This window comes from Lactuca virosa, chromosome 6 (genome assembly GCF_052849685.1).
Source record: "Lactuca virosa cultivar CGN04683 chromosome 6, Lactuca_virosa_CGN04683_v6, whole genome shotgun sequence".
Lineage (NCBI taxonomy): Eukaryota > Viridiplantae > Streptophyta > Magnoliopsida > Asterales > Asteraceae > Lactuca > Lactuca virosa.
The window spans coordinates 183,259,778-183,267,649 of NC_136431.1; the positions used below are offsets into that span (position 1 = coordinate 183,259,778).

Below are 7,872 nucleotides of genomic sequence, written 5' to 3' on the forward strand. Positions count from 1 at the left end.
TCTCCTGATTAAAAGATCTCAAGGAATGTACATTTGATTTTGACATCGAAACTACTTGTTTTGCAAGAACATAAGGGTATATGCATCTCCATCAACATTGAAGCAATAAGAAAACAACATTAGTAAACAAAATTCCAAATCAAAATACTCTGAAATCTAACCTAAGCAAAATATTAAATCAGAATCCTCTACTTATTATAACCAACACACGATATATTCATAAATCTAACCTAAGCAATTTCAATGAAAAATTCGCTCGTAGCTCACAAACGCAGACTAGAAAGTACAAAATTATTACTTAATCAAATAAAAACATGGTAGAATGAAGATATGAAGATGAAAGTTCAAAAATATGTATTCAATAAACCAAAAAAGGCATAACTCGAAGTTGAATGTGTAAAAACCGAAGCTGAGATGGAGTCAAAAAATCGAACTTAAGATGAAATCGTCGGCCGAAGGAGTGGAAGGAGGTGGAGTTGTTGTCGTCTGGTGTGGCCGAAGGTGGAGTGGCCGGTTGGAGCAGTGGTCGAACATGGAGGTGACTTGTGACCGAAGATGAGGCACGATGTATTTTCTTCCCGTTGTGCTTGCATTGTCCAATACAGAAGATTTACGATACAATTGTTTTTTTATTAAATAGTTAAATTATCCTTTTTGATATATATATATATATATATATATATATATATATATATATATATATATATATATATATATATATATATGGGTGAGATCCGTTGAGAACTCATAGTTTCCCGAGAACCTGGGAACTAAAGGTGGAACGTTAGATCAAAATTAACTCATTAAGGGCATGATCGTCATCTTACCGATCTCATTTAATGTTTAATTTTTTTTTTGTTATTGAAAATATTAATAAAAAGTTTTAAAAATTAACATAATAAATCAAATTTCGGATTTAAAAAAAAAATAATAATTTTTTATTTTTTTTAAATAAAATGGAATTTTTTTTAATTTTTTTCAGAAAACAAGAATTTAAAAAAAATGAAAAAAATATTTTTTTAAAAAACTGCAAAATTAAAAAAAAAACAACAATTTTTATTTAAAAAAGTTGCATTTTTTAAAAAAAAAATTGCATTTTTTTTTTCAAAAAAACTGTAATTTTTTCCAAAAAACTGCAATTTTTTTAAAAAACTGTATTTTTTTTAAAGTAAAATTTTTAAGAATCAATAAATTAAAAAAAAAACTAGAATATATTTAAAAAAAACTCTAATTTTTTTTAACAAAAAAATCAATGTTTTAGGTATATATATATATATATATATATATATATATATATATATATATATATATATATATATATATATATGCATATTTTTTCAAATGCATATATACATATTTCTTATACTATAATATTCGTAACTAAATCATAAAAAACCTCATTTTTTATTAATCAATCTATAAACATAATACTACAATTATTTTATTCAATACAAAATAAAATATAAAAAAATATAAAAACTACAAAGATTTATAGTATGATCATTTCTTCATATCAAGATTTCCATATTTTCTTCAATTTTTCACTTTTCACCTCTTCAATATTTTCCACAGGTTCTTCAAAATCTATAAGAAAATTAAAAAAAATTGATTAATCTAAGAACACTAATGTGAATCATATGTGATTCACTTGTGATTTACATGTGAATCATATGTGAATTACATGTGATTTACATGTGAATCACATGTAATTCATATGTGAATTACATGTGATTTACATGTAATTCTTATGTGATTCACTTGTGATATACATGTGAATCACATTTAATTCAATGTGAATCATTTGTAATTCATATGTAACTCATATGTAATTCACTCGTGATTTACATGTGAATGACATGTGATTTACATGTGAATCACATATAATTCATATGTTAATCACTTGTGATTTACTTGTGAATTACATATGATTCATATGTAAATTACATATGAATCACATGTAACTCATATGTGATTCACTTGTGAATCACATGTAATTCATTAGTGAATGACATGTAATTCATATGTGAATCACTTGTGATTTACATGTGAATCACATGTATATCATTAGTGAATGACATGTAATTCATATGTGAATCACTTGTGATTTACTTGTGAATTACATGTGATTCATATGTAAATTACATATGAATCACATGTAACTCATATGTGATTCACTTGTGATTTACATGTGAATTACATGTGATTTACATGTGAATCACATGTAATTCATATGTGAATCACTTATGATTTACTTGTGAATTACATGTGATTCATATGTAAAAAATGAATCACATATGAGTTACATGTGATTCATATGTAAATTACATATGAATCACATGTAACTCATATGTGATTCATTTTTTATTTACATGTGAATTACATGTAATTCATATGGAAATCACTTGTGATTTACTTGTGAATTGCATGTGATTCATATGTAAATTACATATGAATCACATGTAACTCATATGTGATTCACTTGTGATTTACATGTGAATTACATGTGAATCACATGTAATTCATGTGTGAATCACTTGTGATGTACTTGTGAATTACATGTGATTCATATGTAAATTACATATATATCATTCACTTGTGAATTTAAGGGTGGTAAATAGGTAAATTAAAGATTGGAAAATTGTTATGATATGAATACTACAAATGTAGATATGAAAATTCAAGATTGGAATTGGAATTGAAACCGGAATGTGAAATTTTGGTTGGGCGGAATGGAATTCAATACTAAAAATGAAATCTTTATTTATATTTATTTATATTTTGTTTATTGTAAATGCATAAAACAAAATTTTTTTATTTTTATTTATTTCTATATATGTAATGAGAGCATTTTGGTCTTTAATAAAAAAGAAAAAATGAAAATACTGAGTACCTTTGATGGAAGCAATCATGGCCATGAAAGTCTATTCCACATTGGTGGAATCTTTTGAACTGGTTTCAGGAAAGGAATTCCAAGTTGAATTTACTGGAAACAAAGAACAAAAAAAATTAATTTAGAAATTACTTTTTCTTTGTGTAATTCAAGTGCTCAAAAGTTGTTATGTCGTGAACAAAAAGAATTCAAGTTAATCATTATACATAATGATGAAGTGATAAATCTTTATGTTCTAACAAATACCTGAGAAAAGATCATTTGAGATGATATTATGAATATATGATCATCATCTAAAACATATGATATAAAAATATGGAGTTTTATAATGAAAATGAGTGATTCTAAAATGTTGACCTCAAACAATATGTCTATTCTATTTTATGTTGATGAAAAAGGGTGATTTATCCTAAAAAATCACAAAGCACCCAAACATAATGAAGATACTGCCATATATGCCATCGCTAGATCTATAAAAACTAATATCTTAATTTCAACAAAGGTATAAGCCTTTGAATCCATTCTAAATTTCAATCGCAAGGTTACATATAATTCATATATAGACCTTGAAATCGAATGTTTTCTATCAACTTCAGATATTATATTCAAAATTAATGTATGTTCCATTAAATTTTAGGCCACGGTGTAGAGAATTGTCAAATGCCAATTTGCCAAGTTATTTTACTTATCAGAAAAACACGAATGAATTAACTAGATGAAATCATGTTTTGTTAAATAAACAAGCATCAAAGTTTTCACAAAAAAATCAAATAACTATAGCAATAGAATTCAATTCCGATGACGACGTTGAACATGAAATTACAATGATTATTTGCAATTTATCAATATTCACTGTCATTTCATTGTATTTTTGAACATTTTATGCTTATTACAGTGATTATTTGCAAGGTTCATCTGTGGTGTGGTTTTAATGTGTAAATATTTACCTGGTGAACAATACTAGAAAAAGATGTTGTCAAAAGCATGTTATCCCCATTTCAGAAAGGAAAAGCGTTCATCGTTGTGTTAAAATTCAAGGTACATGTTTGCTTGAACAAAATTTGCACTTCTTGAAACATCAACTTGAACTGAATGGTCAATCACAAGGTCTACCGGCACCTGGGAAATATGAAGATTTGAATGAATTAAAAACTGTTGATGCTTTAAAAAATATGTGAAGTGGATAATTAGAATATTACTTACCAATGGGTTGATCTTCTTGGAGTCACCATTGAGTCTGTTCATAGCATCTTATATACAAGCAAGGTCAACTACAGCTAGAACTCCAGTAAAATCCTAAGAAAATATCATGGATTATTATAAAACGAACAAAGGAATGCAAAGTTGTATACTTGTATTAAGCCAATATACCTTGATATTAAAGCAACGCAACTAAATCTGGTTCAGGACTTTCATCGAGCAACTTGCGTGCACTTCAGAAAACCTGACACTTTAAATACAAATTGACTATATTTTCACCAGAACAGTCCATTTTAAAGAGAATAAAAATATTCATAAGGCCATACATGAAGGAAAAGAGCACTAGAATTTTATATTTTCACGAAAATGTTCTTCTTAATAAGAAACCTTCTAAACTCTAAGTAATTTTAATATCACGTACTATATTGAATCTGATAAATAACTCAGTATACGAACAAGCATATAATAAGCATATAGATTGTCAACTTAATTTTTGTAATGCAAAAAAGAAAATGTGAAATCTGATCTAAAAAACCGAAGAAATGCAGAAAAATAAAAACCTTTGTTTAGGCAACTTCTGGTGGAGGAAAATCTCTAGATTAAGAAACTTAAACACAAATAAGCAGTATCTGTCACAATCAAAGAAGAATTCATATATAAAAATGAAGAAACTAACATACTTTTAAAATCTTCAATTTTTGAACATCACATTCTCTCACTCTCAACCTTTAAACATATCGGAGTAATTCACAGGTCACTAGATTGGAAGTCTTCATTGATTGTAGGATATCTTCACTGTATAAATTTAGATGAAGAATAACACATATCAGTGAACTCTTTAATAAAACCTAATGAAGACCTGATGCAACAACCGATGGTAAACAAAGGTTCTGATTGGGAGATTCAAATCAATCGGTGATGCAATTGATTTTTGGGGAAAACATCATAAAATATCTAAGTTTGAAGGAAACGGATTTTGAGCGTATTTGCTTCCCTAGGAAATTAATTTTTTATATCATATATCAAAGACAAAATTGCAAGAATGGTCCTTGTGGTATGTCAAAACTAGCAACTTTGGTCCAAAATGAGTTTGGCTCGCAAGGATGGTCCAAAATTTTCGTTTTGTTGCGAGTTTGGTCCAATTTCCTATGAACTTTTTTAAAATGACGGATTTGCCCTTTATTATTTTATTTTCCATTTTTCTTTTATTACAACAATTAAAAAACAATTAAAAATAAAACAAAAATAAAATCTCTCTCTCTCTCTTTCTCTCTCTCTCTATCTCTCTCAAACATAATTAAATTAAAATCCAGATTGCAAATCCATCCGTCATATCCATCAAAAACCTCACCAAACTCCCCCAGATCTCCCACATTTTACTCGATTCCTAAATCCCCAAATACCCAATCGCATGTTTCTACTAGATTCAAATTGTTTTCGCCTTTTGATTTAGAATTCGAGTATGATTATGTGAATTGCAGGTGAACAAGTATGATTAAAGTTGGAAAAAGGAGTGGTTTGGGGTTAGGCTGTTCTTCGAAGTCTTGAGGAACGCTGAGAAAGCAGGGTTGTTGTCTAAGGTGGAGGAGTTAGAATTCACCTTTTCTTCAAGATGGAGCAGGTAGCGATGGCGACTGGTGGTTTCTTTTTGGGTTTAAGATGGAGGCAGAGGAAGGTGCGTAGAACTCGACCGCTTCATTAGGAGTTTTTTTAGGAGCACTTGTGAGTTTTTAAGAAAGGGTCTTAAAACCCAATTCGACTGTTACTGTTTTGCTTTTGGTGTTGATATTGATCTTACTGTCTCGATTTGTTTATATTCACAAACAGTTGGTTTAAGATTTTGTTTTTGGATTTGGGTTGTTATTTTGGTTTACAACTTTGATTTTCTTCTGAACAGCAATGGTGGGTTACAACCAGTAATTTTAGGTTTAGGTTTCATAGTAGAAATCGCTTCAGGTGGTGGTGAAGGGCCTTGAAACACCGACAAGGGTTTCAGATCGACGGTGAGAGGGGTAATCGGAAAAGGACAACTATGGCAGTGCTCTTTCAGATCTTCACGGGGCTGCTAGGCAGCTGATGAAGGCCATCAGATGGAGATACATTGACGATGTCCTGAGCGGCGGTGACATAGATTAGATATCCAAAAAAACCCACCTTGGAAACATCCATGGAGTCGATTTTCAGAAACTCACCCCTTGATATTTTTCAGAAATTTTAAGAAACATCCATGAAGTCGATTTCCTGGGTTTTCATCACTGCTTTATGAATTTTTGAGAGGCGATGATGGAGTCATGGAGATTAGATCCAAGAACACCGGAATCTGGTATGCACAAACCGTCTTGATTAAGAAGGAAGAGATGAAGAAGATGAACTGTTCTTGGGTAAAAAGAAAAAAAACTGTGGGGGGATACGGTGGAGAGAGAGAGAGAGAGAGGGTATATTATTTTTGTTTTATTTTTAATTGTTCTTTAATTGTTGTAATAAAAGAAAAATGGAAAATAAAATAATAAAGGGCAAATCCGTCATTTTAAAAAAGTTGATAGGAAATTGGACCAAACTCGCAACAAAACGAAACTATTGGACCATTCTTGTGGGCCAAACCCATTTTGGACCAAAGTTGCTAGTTGTGACATACCACAGGGACCATTCTTGCAATTTTGTCTATATCAAATAAAACCCAAGCTTTTACTCTACTTGCTGAGCAAAGTTCCATCAAAATACAACCAACACTCCAATTATCACATGGATAACTCTATACATGCCCTGTATATCAATACAAAGGTAATAACAACAACATGATTAAAGAGGGATTGAGAGATATACGTTTTGGATGCAAAAAAAGAATAGTGTTTACACAAAAAATATATATTTAATCTACATGCTTACAGTAAAAGAGGAACATTAATGAAAATTTTACGATCATATGAATTCATTAGCTTCAAGTAATGCAGATTATCAAACAAAATTGTTATAATAAAACCAAAAAACAAGTATTTAAACCAAATCCTAAATCATCCAATAACAATTGTCCATCGATTAAGCACTTTTGATTAAACTAAAATAAAAAGCCATTGCCGATGAATGGAATCAAATTAAATCAAAAGGCATTATAAATAAACAAAATCAAATTATATTAAAATTTTACATCGTTCACGAATTTCAAGGGGTAAAACATTCATTATTCAACGATTAAGAAAATTTTGATAAAATTAAAATAAAACCTTATCGGTATGTCGGGAAGGAGATGATGCATCATTGTAGGATCCAACAACATAGAAGAAGGATGTTGATGGGAAACACCGAAAACAAATATTCAATCGACAGATGATCGTCTTATCCAATTGGATATTCGATCGGATGTATGATCGACAGGGGGCACTACTCCGTTTAGGTCTTTAATCGACAGAGCAAAGCAAAATGAGATCGGCGATGGCAGTGTACTCCGATTAACCGAAGATGTAGATTTGTGACGACGTGAGAGATAGATAGTGAGAGAAAGATAGATCTGGTGAGGAATAGAGAGAGAAAGTATGGGTTTTTAATAATTATATTAATTAAGCTAATTATTAATTATTAGGCAATAATAAATTTCATTCCCAATATACCCCTCAAATTATTTCTAAAATGTCTAAGATACCATTGGAGTTGTTGATAATTACACATATGCCATCGTTGATCAAGGCCATTAAAATTTTTGATCTAACGCTCCACTTTTAGTTTTCGGGTTCTCGGGAAACTATAGGTTCTCAAATGATCATTCCTCTCTCTCTCTCTCTCTCTCT

General features: G+C 29.9%; 1 long non-coding RNA gene across 1 annotated transcript; it reads right to left on the bottom strand.

Moving 5' to 3' along the window:
- Nucleotides 1-1,499: 1,499 nt before the first annotated feature.
- Nucleotides 1,500-7,614, bottom strand: LOC145120504 (uncharacterized). Its single transcript, XR_013714222.1, has 7 exons — nt 7,312-7,614; nt 4,771-4,885; nt 4,262-4,340; nt 4,094-4,186; nt 3,838-4,009; nt 2,891-2,983; nt 1,500-1,584 (listed from the first exon to the last, which is right to left on the bottom strand). It is a non-coding gene; the product is annotated as an uncharacterized LOC145120504 (long non-coding RNA).
- Between the last annotated feature and the right edge of the window lie 258 nt (nt 7,615-7,872).